This window comes from Capsicum annuum, chromosome 10 (genome assembly GCF_002878395.1).
Source record: "Capsicum annuum cultivar UCD-10X-F1 chromosome 10, UCD10Xv1.1, whole genome shotgun sequence".
In the NCBI taxonomy this organism is placed as follows: domain Eukaryota; kingdom Viridiplantae; phylum Streptophyta; class Magnoliopsida; order Solanales; family Solanaceae; genus Capsicum; species Capsicum annuum.
Window position 1 is genome coordinate 86,082,490 of NC_061120.1, and position 21,831 is coordinate 86,104,320.

The following is a 21,831-nucleotide window of genomic DNA, read 5'->3' on the forward strand; positions in this document are numbered from 1 at the left end:
CTATATCTATGTCTGTTAATTCTCATGCATGTATATGATGTTATTGCTAATGAGCATGAAAATTAACTGAGAAGGAGTAAAAGACGTAGAATTGAGATTAGTTTTGGTCCTGATTTTATCAGCACTTTCTTAACTGAGGATTGTTATATTGATACTTTAAATAATAAATTAGTGTCTATATGCTTAATAGAAGAAAACCCTAAGACTTATGATGAAGCAATAAGTTCAATAGATGCGATGTTTTGAAAAGAGGCTATTAAAAGTGAATTAGACTCTATAGTCTCTAACCACACCTGGGACTTGTAAGATTTGACTAAAGGTTTTAAAATCATAAGTAGCAAGTGGATATTTAAGAAGAAATTGAGGCCGGATGGTACAATTGATAAATATAAGGCTAGAGTGTGATTGAGGGTTTTAACCAAAATAAATGTGTTGATTATTTTGATACTTATTCTCTTATGAATAAAATAGCGTTAGAACTCTTATTGCTCTAGCTGTTATTCACAGTTTAGTGGTCCACCAAATGGATGTTAAAATTGTATTTTAAGTGGTGATATAGAGGAAGAGATCTATTTGACTCAATATGAGGGTTTTGTGGTTCCAATACAAGAGGATAATGTATGCAAATTGAGAAAGTCTTTATATGGACTTAAACAGTCACCTAAGCAGTGGCATGAAAATTTTAATTTCATATTCATAGATAGTGTCTTTGCTGTTAATTCATCTGATACTTGTATTTATTCTAAAATTATAGGATCAGATTGCGAGATTATATGTTTATATATGGATGACATATTAATCTTTCGCCCTAATGTGAATGTTGTAAATGAGAATAAGAAATTTTTATTTTCTAAATTTGAAATGAAAGACTGATGTGATTTTAGGGATAAAAATCAAAATAACTGTTAATGGTTTCTCTTTGTGTCAATATCATTATATTGAAAAGATGTTAAAAAGGTTTGATTACTTTGATGTAGTTTCAGTGAGAACTCTTTATGATCCTAGCATACACTTGAGAAAGAATAGAGATTCTAGTGTTTCTCAAACTAAATATGCTAAAATAATTGGGAGTGTAATGTTTCTCATAACTATACCCAACCTGATATAGCTTATGTTATTAGTAGATTGAGTAGATATACTCGTAATCCCAGTAGTGAACACTGGCATGCTCTTCATCAGTTGTTAAGGTATCTGAGAGGTACTATGAATTGGCGTTTGCATTTTAATAAATTTTTTACTATTTTAAAAGGCTTTTGTGATGCAACTGGGTGACTAATAATGATGAAGTTAGCTCTACCGGTGTCTATGTGTTTACTTTGGGTGGAGGTGTTATTTCATGGAAGTCTTCAAAGAGACTTGTATAGCACGTTCTACCATAGAATCTGAATTCATTGCTCTTGAGTTGGCAGGACAAAAAACTGAGTGGCTGAGAAACCTTTTGACAGATGTGCCTTTCTGGGGAAAACAAGTGTCACCGGTCTCTTTACATTGTGACTTATAGGTGGTAATTGGGATTGTTAAAAATAGTGTATACAATGGTAAAAAGATACATTTTCACATCAGACATGGTGTAGTTAAATAATTGTTGAAACATTGTGTTATTTTCATGGAATATGTATGGTCCAAAAGAAATTTAGTGGATCCAATGACCAAGGGTTTGACAAGAAAACTAATTCTTGAATCGTGGAGGGGGATAGGGCTAAAGCCCATAAATTGAGGTAATATGGTGGATACCCATTTGTGGTCAAATAAATTCATATAGGCTTTCAATATACACTACATATCCTATCCCTATGGCGTGAGATAGTGTATTATAATGTTGAGCTTATTTTTGCTCCTAATGATCCATAGTCTTAAGGTGGTCTATGAGATAGACTTGATGGATCACCTACGTGAGTGTAAAAGGTTGGTCACCATTTTTTGAAAGACTTGGGTTGTCTTTCTAAAGCACTCATGAGACGCAAGGTTTGAGAGCATGACCATAAAAGCACTTTATAGTATCATAGAGGTTGCTTAAAATCAAGGATATGGTATGTTTTATGTGGGTATCAACTTATGTCCATCTAGTTCAAGAGTACTTTATTTTTTGGATATTTGTTGTTGCCCCATATCACTACGTGTCAATTTAAATCAAAAGATATTGACACTTAAGTACATGTTCCTTCCTTTTTTTTCAAAATTTAATCATATTCTTTATCTTTGTATTAGTGGGGGATTATGGAGTTAATACTACCTTAAAGCTTTTGTATAATGCAATGAATAAAGAAAAAAAGTAATAATTAAAGTATGTTTCAAAGGAGTTGAACATACACATATATGTTAGGTAGGAGATAAACATATTCTGTGAGTTAATAATGCTTTAATATGATAACGCTCAACTTACACGTCAATGTAGTGCAAGGCGGTCATCGTCAATATATTTACCCAACTTTGGAGTCGGGTCGAATCCATAGGGAACAATGTGAGTGGCGATTAAACTAGTTTGAAACTAAAGCTACAAGTTAAATTCAAATAAATGATATGAAAAGATAAAGGGGGTTTTTGATGATCAGCAAATAATTGTTGGTCACTTTAGTTTCAGTGTTTGTAATCAAGAGTTTATGGAAAATCAGAATTATGTTCACTATGGGCTTTGGTACTTGACAGATGCTAATAGTGATTCAAGATTCTCACGATAGGTAGGAACAACAGATTATCTTTATCGAAGTTATGTCTAAATGTCTCTCGACCTACTTAAGCATTTAATTACCTAATCCTCTCGGACATAGGAAATTTATATTCACTGACCAGACTTCACCTCAGGTTAATTAACCTTGTTACAATGTCAATTATTAAACAAAAGGTTGGTAGCTTCCAAGTCCCTGTCAATAATTCACTTCCTACTATAGTTGATTTCTAATATCAAGCAAATCAAAGCAGGTGCTATCTACTGTTAGCAACCAATAGACAATAATTAAAACCTCGGAATTATCAAGAGTCCTATTATCTTTAGAATCTTGAGCACTTAGCAGCTTACCAAGACCTAACCCATAGATCCCATAATTCAAGTTAAAGGGATTTAGCCACGCATAATGTAATAATCGATACAACAAGTTGAATTCATAATTTGAAAGATGAACTTACAGCAAGATGAATAGCAATGAGTATTTCTCAGATTAGATCAAAGTAGAAATCCCCAAAGTAATGATTAAAATCTCTTCAAAGTAATTTTTTTTCAAGCCAAGAAACTAGAGAGAGAAAATAACAAAAATATGTGTCTCAAAACTCAAGTTCGGAACCCTTCAGAAAATCCTAAACAAGGAGTTAAATAGTTCACCCTAATTGTGAAAACAAAATAATAAAATTCAGAAATTCCTCGGATTAGGTGACATCATTTGTGATAGCCTATCATGAGGCTGACGACTTATCACAAATATCATCAGCTTTCTTTATGCTTTTGGTACTCGCTGCCTAACGCTGATGACAAATGGTGATGCCCTATCAACTCCTTGATGGCCTTTCGCAAATGTTGTCAAGGCTTTTCCTCAGCTCTCATGTTCTGCCTTAGGCTTGCGGCAATCTTAATGACTTATCAGGTCCTTGACTTCCTATCACAAAATGTCGTCACAGCTTTCAACTTAGGCCAATTCTCTGTGTACTGCTGACGATGAAACTAATAGCTTATCACAGAGTTGATGACTTATCACAAATGTCGTCAGCCACACTTTGCCTTTATTTACTTCAGATTTCAGCTCATTTGCTTCCATTCTTCTTAGTTCTCTAGCATCTTAGCTTCTACTGCAAAATCAAACATAAAGCAATCAAAAATGAAAAAAATTTCTTAAGACTTCGCAATTATTCTTAGTTAAAAGCCTCAAATGTGTTAACATTAGCTCACACATCATAATGTCATTAATATTAATAAATCCGTTTCTCAAATTTACTCCTTTCTAGCATTAATATTATTTTCAATATCCTATATAAGGAGTATATATGAAGAACAAAAAGTACACACCAAAAGAGAATACAAACATTTTTCTTCTTTCTTCCTAAGTTTCTTATTTTTGGGTAATTGGTTTAGGCAACCTCCAAACTTCCAGCCATGAGTGCACGTGTTTGGAATTAGTTGTTGAACCTTGGGGAGCGACTGGCTAGAAGGATTTGCACCGAAGTGGGGCCGAAATTATTTTCAAGGCTATTTCTTGCCACGACGCAGTATTTATTACTATTTTAATATTATTATTATTATTATATCATGTTCATACCAATATTATAGTAATTTTTCCAACACAACTAAATTTATACTAAGAATATCTATTTTTATCTGATAATACGTGTCTTTCATTTTGTGAAGGAGTATAAATAATTGTACTCTTAGTGATACATTTTGCCATTAATTAACATGATAAGAGTCTCTTAAATTTTTTCTCTTTCATGATATACCTTCCCTTATTATAGTCCCACCTTTTCATAACCGAACCATCATATATATACCCACAAAAGCATCTTTTCACCATACATCCACTACTAAAAAAAAAAAATCAAAATTTCAATGTTGTTTGTGATTCAATTGAGTTTTTAGTTCAAGAAAACTATCATCAAGATTAGATTGAAATTTCTATAGAGTTGACGATCCAAATGCATAACCAAAATGAAACAAACACTAATAGTGCAAGCGCTAACACAATTAACGTGTTTCTTGTAGGAATGTTTGTTGGTTCAATTTCATCACTCTTATTCCCAAAATTCTATTTCAATCACAAGGTTATAGTCGATGGGTTTCTACTTGAGTCCAATCAACAGATTCCTTTTACTCCTCCCTATTTATTTACCTTTTTATATTTTTAAATCAACTCATAGGAAACCTTTATAGAATTCACTCCTAAAATCATATTACTCTCTATTTTAATAGGTTTCTTCTAAGATCTCAACAACCTTTTATTTTCATGGTGTAATTCTTATCTCCCCGTTTCAACTAATTCTCTTATTTTATCTTCACATGTAGTTTTCATTCTTATTACTACAGTGTTATTATAGTTAGGATTGGGCATAAATTACCAAAAATAGAATTCTCAAATCGAATCAAAAAATTTGGTAATTGGTGTTCGGTAATTCTGTATTTGGTAGGGTATTTGGGCGTAAAATTTTAATATTTTGGTATTCAGGGTTGGGTTTGGTACAAGATATTAATACCATTTGGTATTCGATATTTACCGAATATACATATATATGTGTGTGTGTTTTTTTGTGTGTGTGTGTCTAACGCAACCTAATAGACAATAGTACTAGTCATCCCAAAGAATCTCTTGGACCTTGGTAATATATTCGTAAAAAGCAAAAAAAAAAAAAAAAGAAATACTAAATAGGATTTCTATTTAATATACTCTTTGAAGCATAAACGTGCATTTGCACATCTCCAACTTTAATATGGTATTATTAAATACCATACCGAACCGAAGTTTAATTTACCGATTACCAAAATACCGAACCGATATTTATAAGTATGGTATGTGGTATCTATTGGAAAATCAAATATTCCCCCTAGGATGATATCCACACAAAATAGCAATAAAATGAGAGTAACAGCGACACCAAATATTATAATGGAGTAAATAAAATACCCAATGGAGTAATGCAATAATACTGATTACAACTTGGCAGTGTCAAAAGACTACTACTCTTTATAAAAGAAACAACACTCTACAATATTACTCCCACACTATTATCTCACAGACTATAGAATATCTGTGGATTACTCTCGTTTCTCTCTATTGCTTTCTCAATTTTAGTTTACCTAAAAGTGAAATAGAAATCATCTATTTATAGATGAACGTCTCAAACTTTTCATATTGTGACACCAATTTCAAACTTGATCATGTTGCAACACCAACTTTCAAATTCATGTCACCATATTAGACATGTTGCAACACTAATTTTTTTGTTATTTTTTATTTAATTTATTTTAATTATTTTGATCCCACAAATATCTCCCTTAATTTTATTTTTTCTTCTTCATTCCAAGACTTGACATCTAGTTGATGAATTTTTCACTTCATTTGTGCCGCCAAAAGAGATCAACAGACGTATCATCTCCATGCGGACAACAGGTGCATAAACTTCTTCATAGTCAATACCATGTCTTTGCTTGTAGGTTTTAGCTACAAGTCTTGTCTTATATCTCTGTACCTTTCCATGAGCATTCTTCTTTGCCTTGTATACCCATTTGACTCCAATTTCTTGATGATCTTTAGGAAGAGTTGTTAACTTCCAAGTGTTGTTCTTTTTTATTGACTGAATTTCTTCCTCCATGGCTTGTCTCCACCTTTTATCTGTAATAGCTTCATCAAAATTCATTGGTTCACTGCCATCATAGAGATAACACAAAAAATAAAAATTAATAACTTCTTATGTGTCATCATAGAGTTCTTGGATGCCCCTCATCCTCTGTGGCCTTTCACTTGAACTCTGATCTTGAGAAGAATGAAATACAATATTTGTTGGTAGGGTTGCATCTCTTATAGGTGCCATGGTATCCTGATGTTCTTTATCTCCAAAGCATGGAATAAAAATCATATGTTGTTTCTTCCTGAGCCTCCTGGCCTTTCCAATTCCATGAGGCTTCTTCATCAAATTCAACATCATGACTGACCATCACTTTCTTGTTGCTTGGATTGTGTAACTTGTAGCCTTTTGAACTAGTGTCACAGCCAATAAAAACAAACTTGACGCTTTGTTCATCAAGTTTAGCTCTCCTTTGATGTGGAACATGAGCATAGGCTATGCTCCCAAAGATTCTCAAGTACTTGAAACTTGGCTTTCTTTCGCTCCATGCTTCTTAAGGTGTTTGATCTTTCATATTTTTTATTGGAGACCTGTTGCTTTAATAAAATGCACATCAACACCTCGACCTAAAATTATTTTGGCATATTTTTAGCTTTCAACATACATCTTACCATAATAATAATTGATACGAATCGATCCACGAGGAATCGAATCTAAGATGTGAAAATTAAAGATAGAACGATAGTATAACCAAGATAGGAAGATAGACACGAAATTAATACCGAAAGAGCAATCAAAGGATGTATCAAATTCTATAACCTCCCTTAATGACTATCAATGGGCACCTAACTCTTACGGTGAATGCAAAGGGGATTAGATCTCCCTTACAACCAACATTTCTAAACAAGGTTCAACAAATGCTTTTCTAAGCATTCAAACACTCCCATGGAGTTTCATGAATACAACATGTAAAAATTATCATAAAAAACTAAAGAAATAAGCCTAGCTACCAAGCATTTATAGTTTGGCTACATATTACATAATTAGGGCCCAAAAGTGACCCAAATGTAAGAAAAGGCCCATTAAGGGCTGTTTTGACTAGCTCTTGAAATGCTAGAGCGGATCAAAAGAAGATCCAAAGCGCCTTAGGCGTATGACCTTTCCAAGGGGATTTTGAGCCCCATTTTGAAATCCTTAAAACTCTCCAAAGTCCTGTGACTCTTCTTAACGATAATCTTCCTCCATGTGGCATCTTTTAAAAGAACTAAGGAGTCATCAAGCACCTCAAGCATCATATATATCTCATCCAAAAGCCCATAGGCAATTTGACTTGTATCATCCTCCCCTTTTTAAAAAGGATTCGACCTCGAATCCAAACCTTGCAAACCAAAAGAAGGACAAACAAATACAACATCCTTATGACATGAGGGTTAGGGTTAGCACAAATAATCATAGCATCATGCCAGGGTTGCACACACTTAAGATATGACCAAGGATCCCTTGCTTTGAACATTATAAACTTATTGAAGAATGTATAAATGGGTTGTCTATGGGTTTCATCAAGAGATAAGGAAATCACAAAGGTCATAATGGCCTCAAATAGTTCAATGGCTAAAACTACCTTCACCTTAGGAGCCATAAGACATAATTTTTTCTTTACCTCTTCAAGAGACCACATCAAGAGTGGTGCCTCAATTGGTTTTAAAGTCCACAAGAGCCATATAGTATTGTCATTCGAATAAGTGGACCAACCAATAAGTTTCCTACCTCTACATAAAACAAATCCAAGAATAACATGGATATCATCATAAGCAAAGAGGTAGTATAGGAAGGAATCAATTATAAAAGAATCATCCAAGGTGTTATTATCTATAAGAAGGCAATTTGGCTCAAAAGACATAGCACATAATGCACACAAGGATGGAATCAAAGCATTTAAGAACATATGACTCATTTCTTGCAAACTACTTCCCAAAGAAAAAAAATTGATTAATGGGGTCATGCCCTTAATAGTTTGTTTATCTCTATTAACAAAGGTAAGCATGCTCCCAAAAGCCCCACAAGATGCTTCAAATTGTCCAACACTATGAATGTGACAAGTAGGCCTTAGCATCCATGGGCTCTTCAATAAACAAATAATCAACTTGGATCCACAAGTTTTAATTCACACAATTTAAGCACAAGTGTGTCAGGTAAGGATAGAAGTTTATAAGCAACACCCAAAGAAGACAATAACACTTTTGCCCTTGGGTTTTCAAGAATGATACCACCTTGGAAAAGGAGGTCATCAATTCCACTCAAGTGTTGAAGAAGGGTACCACATAAATGGAATTCATCTAAAGTAGTTTCAAGATAAAACTCTCTTCTTAACCTACAAGGAGTGAAACCTTGGTTAAGAATGGAAACACATAATGGTGAACTCTATTGGATCTTTTCTGTACCTCCCTTCTTTAAAAACCCTTCATCTTGGTTGGAGTTCTTTTCCTTACATAATGTTGGTCCCTTAAGTGGATTTTGAATCCCAAAGAAAGACTTTCCATTATACGGAAGGATACCAACACCTTCATTCAAAATTTACTTGTCATGTGGATCAAGAAATAAGTTAGGTGTGCCATAATCACCATATCAAAATTTGGCACCGGGGTCAAATGGAAAGAGTGGGCATAAACATAGGTCTAGACAACACTCTTTTCCCCCACTAGCTTTACCTAAACTAAAAGACATACTCTCCTCATTAGCATAAACATCATCAAAAGAAAAGGGAGAGTAGAGAAAGGTCTCACTTAAGTTAACTTCAACTAAGGTGCCCTCATGCACGTACTCACTATTAGATTCAAAATCATCACCATAAGTATTCTCAAAAATAAGTTCACACAAAGTAGAAGAGGAAGCAATTTCTAAACAATTTATACTTTCTTTTTCAATGGAGAAATCCTCAAGTGGACACATACCACCACCAATATCAAAGGGATTATTACTTATGCCTTCACAAGAAGTAAGCAATTCATTCTTATAAATATCAAATAAGGGTGGGGTGTCATATAAAGGATCACATCCACAATCATTTTCTAAGGAACAATCACTTATTGGGTTTCTTAAAGATTCAGGCAAATCAAAGTTATCATCACCCAATTGATTATTCCTTTCCAAGACTTCATACTTCTTTTCCTTAAGAGTACTCTCATCTTCTAAGAAGAGATTTCCATTTTTAGGAGGAATGTTGTCACACCATAGTGGGTTGTCATATACAATATAGCCCTCAATATGAGCTATATCAACAATGCTATCCACACCACTAGGTAATTCACTAGAAGTGAGCTCATCATTTTCAAACAAGATATTATTCTTAAAGAGAGAAGGATTTATACATAGATTGGATGTAGAACATGCAAGTCCATTCCCTAAAACACCATTATAAAGTGTATTAGATGTTTCAAGCACATGTTCATCCCTATGAACCAAGCAAGCATTAGGATCTTCACTAAAAGACAAGCTTAAAGGGCCAATCCTATTTTCTTGACCAACATTCTCAATTTCATCACTCACTTGAGGTTCTCTAAACATATTACACACATCCTTAAGTGATGGACTAGTTTCGCACATAAGTTGATCAACAAAATTTCCATACTTACATTATGTACATCATCATCAAGAGGTAAAGCATCATTAGACTCATATGTAGGTAAGATACTTATCACACTCAATGGGATACTAGCCACACAATCATTATTTTCATGCATAAGAGTATAAGAGTAAGCTATTTTACCTTGATGTTCTTGAGCACATTCTTATTTACCTTGGTGTGAAGGTCCTCCATAATCTTTGGATTCAATTAAGATTTCCCTCATCAAGTCTTCAAAGTGAATCTTCTCTTTTATCACTTGTTCTCTTCCGTTTTCCATATTGGTACCTACACGCATATCCTTATTAAAATAAGGACAAATAATGTTAGCTCCAATTGGTGGAAACCCCCTTACTTCACTCCTTACAACCTCTTATTTTTCCTCTCTTAGGTTGCCATCTTACACTTCCTTACTCCTATCAATATTTTGTCTCTCAATTTCTTTTGGCTTGGAGTAAGTGACAACATTGCCTTAAGATTTGTGAAGGGTAGGTGGAAAGAGATGGTTTCCCCGTTAGTTTAATACAATTTGAGGCCAATTTTGCACATTTGGAATCTTATATTGTGAAAACCAATCGGCACCTAAGAATAAGTGTCCATGTTCTAAGGGGATTATGTCACACCATATCTCCTCACAGTACCCATCTTGAGTAAAGGAAATCTTTACACTCTCAGAGAATCTATAGCCTTCGAAGATGTGTGGGAAATGCTTGGACACTCGAGGTATCCTTAGATAATCAACCATAAGAGGAGTTATGTAGTTTTCATGAAACCAATCATTAAGTATAAGAATGCATCTCGGAACTCCACAAATTTCTACCCATCTTGAACATGGTTGTCTTCTTGGCTCACTATTATAAAGCCTTGTATAACTCTTCGGCACGTAGATTGGCCTTAAGAAATCTTTCAAGGCACCCTAAGTTTGGGTAGGAGTCTTTGCAAGTTTACACCATGCTAAGGTCGGACCTTGAATGTACTTAAGGGGATCTGTAGCTTGTTCAGCTTCGCTCATAGCAAAATCCTTGAAGTCTCTTTCGTATTGCCATTCCCAATTAAGGTAAACAAAGTCTCTTTTGCATTGTCATTCCTAATCAAGGTAAACTTTAGGATCCCTTTCTCCTTTGAAGATAGATAGAGTAGGAAGCCATTGGATCCTACTATACCCTCTATTTCTACCTTAGTTACCGCTTCCGCTCATTTGGGCACTAGAACAAAAAGCTTGAGATGTCACACCCTTTGGATTCGGGGATGCATACTCTTTTATATTCATGGGACAACCTCCACTATAGCTAGTATAACTATTCACACCACTTCGATTTTGATAAAAAGTACTACAGGATGAGGAATATGAATCTTCATAATCCTCAGGTACATTCTCACCATTATCCTCGCTAGATTTGTAAATGAGCGAGTTATAACTTACATCACCTCTAGGCTTGGAGTGGGAAGTGTAATAATCCTCACATGTCCCATCTTCCTTATAAGAACCTTTACAAGGTTCTTCATCATCTCCATACTCACTATAAGAACTAGGATCATAATTCATCTCATATTCTCCTTTGGAATAGTAACCCTCATTTTTATTCAACTCTTGATCATGGCTATATTGATAGACCCCATAATCCCCATCTTCTTCTATCCATAACATTCTTCACTACAATCATAGTTTCCTATATCGTAGTTAAAATTATACGAGGCTATTGAAGACATTTTCCCCTTATATCTCTTTGTTTCTACAAAACGAACAAACAAGATCAGTAGTAAATCTCCTCACAAACACTCGTATGAACTCACCTTTGTGATCCTTGCAATTGGAGCTACGAATGTTGAAAGTTGCTTATACTTTGGTGGATAATAAAGTGTCAATCTCTACTTTGCGGTCGGAGTGAATTCTTGTTTGATCAACTCAAACAAATAAAAATTTACTTACCGGACATAAAACAAAAAAGTTACAAAAAATTAAAACTAGAAAAGCACACAAATAAATAGGACAATGAAAGAATTCGGACCTAAGAACTAATCGATCAACATAGTAGACGAATTACTAGTTGATGAGTAGTTTAAGAATCAAAGAAGAGATTTAGAATGAAGAAATTGAAACTATGGAATCAAACCTTGAGTAATGGAATAATTATAAGTGTTGAGATGTGTTTTAGAACTTGAATTTATGTTGGATAAGATTTGAAATGCATTTGGGCTGTGTTGGTGGCTGCCTTGTGTTCAATATAGGGTGCTCTGCATTGAGGGTTGTGTTGTGACCTGTTGCAGTATGTGGACCGCACGTGCAGCACACATTGGATGTAGGAGAGGCTGTAATTATTGTTTTGAGGTTCAGCTAGGGTGTGGCCACATCTTGGGAACAGGTTGGCGCAATTGGGGAGCAAGTGGCCCGCCCTTCCCTTTGTGTTTGGCAAAAATTGCCTTCCAATGGTCTCCTTTTGTACTTCATTGTGAAATATCCTTTAGATACTTGTTCAAGCACTTTTGTACATCCTTTTTTATTCACTTTTGAGGATAAAACAACCACCTTTTGAATAAAATTCCCCTTGAAGATTTGAATTTCTCCAAGAACACTCAAGAACACCAACAACTTCAAAATGCTTTCACTTTTAAACTGTTGATCGGAATGCGATGAAATTTTGAACCAAGGCTAATTTCAAACTTCTAAACACATTACAATCATCAATTGTTCAAATTATTCACTAAAATCTTAAAATTTTACAATCAACTTCAAAAGCTTCAATCCCAGCTTCCAACAAGGATAGAACACTCAATTAAGCTTTGATTTGTCTCAAATTTGATTTATAGACTCGTATAGTGTTAGAGAACACAAATATAACACTAAAAATACAAGAAAACACAAAAATTAAAAACTCAAAATTTGACCTATGGGCAAAAATGTGAATAGTGACTTTTTTGGGGAATTTTTAATTTCTGACATTTTTTTGTTGTTGAGAAGATCGGTTCTGATACAAAATGATATGAATCGACCCATGAGGACTCAAATCTAAGACATGGAAATTAAATATAGAAGGATAGTATAACCAATATAGGAAGATAGACACAAAATTGATACCGAAAGGGCAATCAAAGGATGTATCAAATCCTAAAACCTTCCTTAATGACTATCAATAGGCACCTAACGCTTATAGTAACCGCAAAAGGGATTAGATATCCCTTACAACCAACGTTTCTAAGTAAGGTTCAACAAATGCTTTTCCAAGCACTCAAACACCCACATGGAGTCTCATGAATACATTATGTAAATGTTATCATCAAAAAACTAAAGAAATAAGCCTAAATACCAAGTATTTATAGTTTGGCTACATATTACATAATTAGGGCCCAAAAGTGACCCAAATATAAGAAAAGGCCTATTAGGGTCTGTTTTGACCCACTCTTGAAATACTAGAGCGGATCAAAAGCGGATCCAAAGCGCCTTGGGTGCACAACCCTTCCAAGCGGCTTTCGAGCCCCGTTTTGCACTTCTTCGACCTCGCCAAAGTCCTTTGACCCTCCTTAATGGTAGGATTCCTACATGTGGGATCTTTTAAAAGAACTAAGGAGTTATAAAGTACCTTGATCATCATATGTATCTCATCCAAAGGTCCGGAGGTAATTTGACTGGTATCAAGAATTGTTCTATTCTTTCTTTTTGCAGCTCCATTTTGTTGGGGCGAGTAAGGTGCCGTTATAGGGAGACAAATTTTATGATACTGACAAAAGTCATTAAACTCTTTTGAAGTGAATTCTCCTCCCCTATTAGACCTTAAGGCTTTTATTTTATAGCCGCTCTTTTTTTCTACAAGTTCTTTGAAATTTTCAAAAGCAACAAAAGCTTCTGATTTTTGCTTCATGAAATATACCCAAGTCTTTCCATTGAAATCATCAATAAAGAGTAAGAAGTATTTACTTTACCAAAAGAAGGTAGATCGATTGGACCACACAGATCGGTGTGAACAAGATAAAGTGGATTAGTTGTTCTTGACATGGTTTCCTTAGGAAAACTCCTCCTTGCATATTTTCCAAGAAGATAAGCTTCACTCAAATGATTGGGATGATTGATTAACGGAATTCCATCAACCATGTTCTTGTCTCCCATTGATTTGAGAACTTCAAAATTCAAATGACCAAATCGCATGTGCCAACACCATGACTCATCTTGCACATTAGCCTTCAAACACTTTGCATTAATAGTCTTAAGATTCAAAGCAAATAATCTATATTTTGTCATATGAACTTTGGAAATTAAATTATTATTTGAATATCTAAGCCAATGATGCATAGTTTTCATATGAATATCATATCAGTTTTCAAGAAGTTGGACCAAACATAAAATATTATTTTTTAGTTTTGGCACATAGAATACCTCATTAGTCAATTTGTGATCACTATTTTTATAGGATATCAAAATAGTACATATTCTTTCAATTTGAATCTTTGAGGTATTTACAAAAGACACATTACTTCTTGTTGTCTTCTTGATCTTCAAAAACTTATCTTTGTATCCACACATATGATTACTTGATCTATTATCAAGATACTATGAACTACAATTATCTGTATCATCTTCAGTGAGTGACATTAACAATGTTGACTCATTTTCTTCTTTCTTGTCGTCAACAAGGTTAGCTTTTTCTTCAATATTACTACAACATTCTCAAGAGTAATGTCCAAATTTATAACAGTTATAGCACTCAATTTTAGATTTGTCATACCTCATTTCATTGGTACCTTGATAAGATCCACGTCCTCTTCCTCCTTGTTGTCCACGACCACGACCTTTGAATGTTTGGTGGTTTTTATCTTCATTGTTGAATTTGTTGACATAACTCCTTCCTCTTGCACGACCTCCACAGCTTTTCCATTGTCCATTTTCTCTGTAACTTTTTTCACCTTCAAAATCTTTGAAGGATGCTTGATTTTTAAGAAGTTGCTCCAATGGCTCTTCTTTTTATTTTTTTCGTCGTGGGCTTGTAAAGAACCTTCCAATTGCTCTATTGTCATAGTGTCTAAATCTTTAGAATCCTCAATATCACATACCACATAATCAAATTTAGGTGTTAAAGAGAGAATGATCTTTTCTACCACACGCACATTATCTACTTCTTCCCCATACCTTCTTAGTTGATTCACAATAGCCATCACTCTTGAACAAAAATTCAAAATAAATTTGGATTCTTTCACTTTTAAGACTTCAAAATCAGCCCTTCGAGTTTGAAGTTTTACCTTCTCCACCTTATTAACTCCTTAGAGAGAATTTAATAAAATCTCTCAAACTTCCTTCGAGGTGGTTGCATCAGCCACCTTCTCAAACATATCATCATCCAAACATTGGTGGATGAAAGTTCGAACCTGTTGATCTTTATTTCTTGTCTTAATCTAGACATCTTTTTTTATTTTGGGACAGAGTCTCCTCATTGACGGGTTTTATATACCCTTTGTCTACAATGTCCCAAACATCTTGAGAACCAATAATGGCTTTCATTCGTAGACACCATTTTTCATAATTTTCTTTTGTAAGGCGAGGGTACTAAAAAGACAGTGGACTATTGTTTGTCATGGCTCTGATACCGTGTTGTTGGAAAAACAAATATTCCCACCCAGGATAATATCCACACAAAATAGAAATAACAAGAGAGTAACAATGACACCAAATATTATAATGCGGTAAATAAAATACCCAATAGAGTAATACAATAATACTGATTAAAACTTGACAGTGTCAAAAGAATACTACTCTTTATAAAAGAAACAATACTCTTTCATTTCATACAACTCACTACAATATTACTCCCATACTATTATCTCACAAACTATAGAATACCTGTGGATTACTCTATTTTCTCTCTATTGCTCTCTTTATTTTGGTATACCTAAAACTGAAATAAATAGATGAACGTCCCAAAATTTTCATGTTGCGAACCAATTTTCAACTTGATCATGTTCCAACACCAACTTCCAAATTCTTGTCACCATATTAGACATGTTGCAACACTAATTTTCCTTGTTATTTTTTATGTAATTTATTTTAATTATTTTGATCCCATAGTATCTATGTTTAAATATCAATTTCCAAACTCGAACTTTGAAAATACCGAACCGAATACAGAACGTCCACCCCTAGTTATAGTCAATGAAAAAACCACATTCATAAATCCCAATTGTATTATTATACTACTGCTACGGTCCTACTATCCTTGGGTTCCAGTCATGATAAATCAAAGGGTTTGACCAAAAAAAATATTTCATACAATTTATCTTATTGGTTCTAGATTAGTTTTTGATTTTATCTCCAATTAATGGTAAAAAAATGTATGAAAACGTTTATTACTATCCTATGGTTGCGTACACACAGATGGTGATAGAATTACCAGCTACGATTTTATCCACATTAGGAATGATTAAAGATGGTGGATTTCCCCCCTAATGTCTCCTCAATCTAGCTCGTTGCACAGGGTTTACCTAGTGCCATTTATATCTCCTGTGTGGTTTACGAGCTATTGCACAGTGGGGGATTTATCCAGCACGCACAAAGTGCTCACCACACACCACAGAGTGCTCATCAAAGGGCAGAGGCTGTGGCAGATGTTGTAGCGCCTGCGGGTTTTCCTGGAGTTTCAAAAAAAAGGGTGAATTTCCAGATCTGATAAAAGAGGAAAAAAAGTGTAAAAAAAAATACTGGTTATGTGATGATTAACATGGTTACATGTCAATTTTGTTATGTTGGTGTTGTTCCGATGATGTTCTTGACGAGTTTGTTGATTGGGGTGTTTGCAGGACGAAATCATTGGACACTATTGTTTAGGAAGGGGTCAAAGTGTATGGGGATTATTTTGGTGGAATTAAAATTGTCTCTACTTTGTTAGGTGTTTGGGGATTTTCTTCAAATTTGTATTGAATATTTATGAAATTGAAGGATGAGGAGTGAAATGAAGAGTATTCCGTAGAGATTGATGAACAACAATCCATAGCATGAGAAAGATACTAACGCATAATGGCTGAGGATAGTGGTCATTTGACTAGTTTTTGTTATTGTTTTTAATGATTGAAATAATTCTCGCCATGCACATTTTTTTGTTTTGGAGTCATTGTTCTAATATTGTTGTGTGTACCCAAAGTCTCAAATCTTCCATTTGAAGATAATCCCTTGTAACTAATGGAAGATAATCCCTTGTAACTAGCATAAGGGAGAATGGGGAATAAAGTTTAGAATAAAATAACTTTATTCTGCATCTGTCATTGTATGTTATTTGTCTTTTCGTAGTTAATAGAAGATACCTAATATTCTATGGGAATTTCAGGTGACATAACTCATGATTCATATTGAGATGAACAGAAATCATAATCGAGAAGGTTTTCTGTTATGACTCTAACATTTGTTCTGCATAGGAACGAATCAAGGGTCTCAGATATTTTATAAATTTATTCAGGTTCTTAATAAAAAATCTCGGTTCAAATTAACAGAATAAGGAAGATTATAAATTCGATAGTATTTTCCTTGATCGTTTGTAATAAGCAAGTATATTCATTTTAATAATTTCACTGCAATTTACTAACATGATTCTATACTAAGATTACAACATTAGAGAAACCAGCTCACTCGATTTGGGTTCACAGAATGAATACACTTCAAATAGAGAGAACTTTTTTTTATTATATGCTGCACGGTATGAAATCAATAATGGAAACGGTAAATACCTGAATACCTATATATATATACATACTTATTATACTACCTTAAAAGGAGCAACTCAAAAACTTAAAGTGAAATTACTAAACTACCCTCTTACTAATTTAAATTACCTATTTAATTTTAAAAAATCCTAAAAAGTAACGCCCTACAAATATCCCAAGCCAACAGTCGTACTCCTTCGCTAAAAATAACAACCAAACGTCCCAACAAATATCCCAAGCAAATAGTCGTACTCCTCCGCTAAAAGTCATAACCAAACATTCATATACTCCTCCATCAACAAGTTTTTCTCTGTCTGCTTCTCTAGGAGTTAAAATCATAAATTTTTCAATTTCTCTTTTATATTGCTTTATTTTCACACCCTTCTCTTTGGATGAATTTTCAAGAAAATTATTGTATTATTCTTATTTAATTTTCTAGTCCTCTTATCCTACTGCCTTGTGGCATACTTAAGGAGATTAGTTAGAGAGATTACCTCTGCTTCATTAATCGATGAAGCAATTTCTGATGGTAGGAACGACTTTTGTGCTTTGACAAAAAAAGTGCTTTGCATAGACCTTAGTTTTTTACTTCTTATGTTCTCAACTATGAATGTCATTCTAATATTGTTTTGTGGCTCTTATAATGAGTCTGAAGTCAGAAATGATATAAATTAGTCTTCTTGATGATTAGGATTTATGTTGGTACTATTTTTTATGGAAAACCTATTAATGTGCAATAATTTTGTTTGTCTTGTCCATGTATGAGCATTTTATCTTTTATCTTAACAATTTTAAAAATAACTATAAAATTGTTTTATGTTGTTTGAATCAGAAAATAGCTTAGCATTTGGACACAAAGTCTTACTTATCCACTTTCCGAAATCTTATGAAAAGGGAAAGAGTATTATCCATTATCATATAGGTAATCTACCTTGGGGACAAGCTTTATGTACTGTTGTTGCTTTCCTGGGAGGCAAATGCCTCGTACATCAATAATATCTGTGACATAATAATTGTGAAAAATCATTCTTGGTATATTCTCATGTTGTTATATATATTTTATAAGAAAGAAGGAGTATTGTCTAATTGATTATATATTTGTAGGTATATCTATCTTGGACTGATTAGTAAGATGGAATATGAACATCTAATGATCATAACTTAACTCTCCCCTTCCCTTTTATGTTATGTTGTCGATGCTATCAACATTGATAGGACTTGGTATTTGGCACAGGGTGTATTTATGGCTTCTATAAAGTGAAACTCAATGGACCCAAACACTAATTTTGAGAAATCACATATGAAAAGGGAATGAAGTACCAAGTATGAAAATGGCGGTAGTATATTAAGACTTTCCGACAAATTTAAACTTTATTATGATTGTTGCCCCTTTTAAGTCTTGTACATTATTTTCAAGGGTATATTTTTATTCAATACAAACCATTCTTGATTGTGAAAATGATGTACAACTCCCTTTAATATTTTCTTCATTTGTTATCTTCTTCATGATATAAGGCACAACTAACTTTGGGAGACAATAATAGTACAATTAATGTATTTCTTCAATTTATGTGCATGGTTGGTCCACTGTGTATTGCAACTTTTAAAGAGAGCGATTTAGGTGCTTTCATCAGGCTTGAAGGACTGATGTTATAGTAGGATGATTCGTCAAAGCACTCATGTGATTGCTCTCGCTATGGATCCTCCATTAGAGGATAATGCATCACTTATTAAATTAATCTATGTATACATGTGATTTGTTTTGTCGTACAAGAATCTAAAATTTATTTGAGAAAATATCTATTTTGCATGGAGTGTTAATTGGCAAAGAAGCTTGCAAGAAAGAAGATGATAGACAATCTATTGATAACTAGATTTCAACACCTATATAGAAGTGATTGTTCTTTACCTATCACCGATTCCCTTGGCTGCAACCTCCTGTGCCTTGTACAGTTATTAGCAAGTCCTCTTTTAGGATTTTTATTTTGCTTTTATGCCATGAAGCTACAATGTTTTTTTTTACGTATAAGACACAGTGAAATCTGTTAAATAGAAAGGTTTTTTACCTCCAGTTACATAGTTAGGCATTTTTCGGGACAAGTTCGTTATTTCTCTGTGGAAGGCTACATAGTAGAAAGAATGATCATCGTTTAGGTAAATACTGGAGATATTCCCTTGTTGCTGAAAAAATAGCCCTCGACAATGCTAACCTTAGCCAACAAGTTCTTGAAACTGTGAGTTTATTAATTAGTAGCACAACTTTTTGAGTTCTAAAATGATCAAAAGCATAAATATGCGGAAAGATTCTTTTATTTGTGTTGTAGGTGGTAAAAATGAGGATTGGTGTTGTGGTTGGTTAGGGCATGGGTGGTTTAAATGTTTTCAGCAATGGGGTGGAAGCCTTGGTTCAAGGATATACAAGAAAATAAGTCCATAATTTATTCCTTACTGAATCACTATTATGGGACCAACGCTGTTAGCTATAAACATTGGATCAATGGGACCTAATTACTCTATTTCACTGGCTTGTGCAAGTGCCAATCATAGCTTCTGCTCAACTGCAAATCATATCAAAAGTAGCGATGTTGATATTATGGTAGAAAGTGGAATGGAAGCTGGTTTTACGGCTACTGATATTGGTTAATTCATAGTTTGTCGTACCTTTTCTCAAAAGAATTGAACACAAAAAGGCTTTACTGCCATGGGACACAAATCATGATGGATTTGTCATTAGGGAAGGCTCTAGTATCCTAGTATATAAATTCAACTACTTCTTCTTTTGCTTTGGCTCTTATCTTATCATATTTGTTCAAAATCTTAGATAACTTTTATTAAAGTTATTTTATCGAGTTATTACCATACTACCAATTCATGGAAAGTTTGGAGCATGCCTTGAAAAGAGGTTCTCCTATTATAGTAGAATACTTGGGAGGAGCGGTCACTTGTGATGCGCATCACATAACCGATGTTTACCTGATGGACTTGGAGTTTCATCTTGCATTAGCGAGAGATTGGTAGCTGTAGGAGTTTCCCCTAAAGAGGAAACATTATTTATTTGTTTTCTAATCGAAAATATCATATACCTATTTAGATTCTGACATTTATTTTTGCATCAATTCTGAATAGCTGAACTATATAAATACTTATACGACATCAACTCTTGCTGGAGATTTGGCCGAGGTCAATGCTATCAAGGAGGCCTTCAAGGGCACCTCAAAAATCAAAATGAATAGGACAAAAGTGAAAACAACCATTATTTTCCATATGATGACTAACTAAATAACTACTCCTGCTGTACCAAAATAAGTATCACTTTATCTCATTTCACGCTCTTTTAACGTATAGTTTACTGAGTTCACCCTATTAACTAGATGTTTCTTGAGAATTGAGCACTATTAACTACTCTAGATTTTGCACGAAAGGTCGTTTCATGAACAGGTGGTGCAGTCTGCAATAACAGGATCTTTAACTGGAGAATTGTTCACTACTATGTTTCCATGACACTACACTAGGCAGTTTGACTTATATGTATGTGGACAATGATATTTTTTGATTAATTTTTTGGCATTTCTTTTGCCTGATTACTTTTGGTGAATTTTGATGTTTAAGAGTTGGTATAGAGCTATCAGTGCACCTTAATTCTATATTCTATCAAATTTCAATTGTGTCACTCTTTTTTTCTAATGTAGAACTTTTATCTCGCATGTGTATAGGCTCCTTAAAAGTGGGAAACCCTTAAACCAAAACTTAAATTACTAAAGCATCCTTCCTAGCCTAAATACTATTTAACAAACTTCTATAAAAATGCCCATTATAAGGGATGCTTCATTCAACTGTAATGGTCCCTTTGTTACAGTAAAAAAACTAGGTAATGCTTCAGACTGCATTCACATGGATTTTTTGTTTGCCAATTGTAGTACAGGGCAAAATATATCCTATGCCACTGAACTACCCAATAGGCAAGGACTTAAAAAATAATTAAACTTATGTTGTGAACAAGATATTGATCATTACTAATATTTGCTACCCCAAAACAAACAAACCAGAGGGTTACAACGACATTCATATACTTTTAAGGGAGCAAATCACAGAAATAGAAAAATATACCAATTGAAAATGTCATACGGTACTGGAACTCATGATTATTACTCCATGTATTACATTAGCTTCATCTTCCATGTTGGTGTCCAACCCAGTTTGACTTGCTTGAGCATATACCAGGTTTCATGAGCCTTTATAAGACAATAGCCTTAGGAAGAGTGACTCGGATT

General features: G+C 34.0%; 2 pseudogenes; both read left to right on the plus strand.

Annotated features, from left to right (window-relative positions):
* The first annotated feature begins 4,292 nt into the window (after positions 1–4,292).
* LOC124887991 lies at positions 4,293–16,994 on the plus strand (annotated as a pseudogene).
* On the plus strand, positions 16,881–21,061 carry LOC107869175 (annotated as a pseudogene).
* Positions 21,062–21,831: the final 770 nt, after the last annotated feature.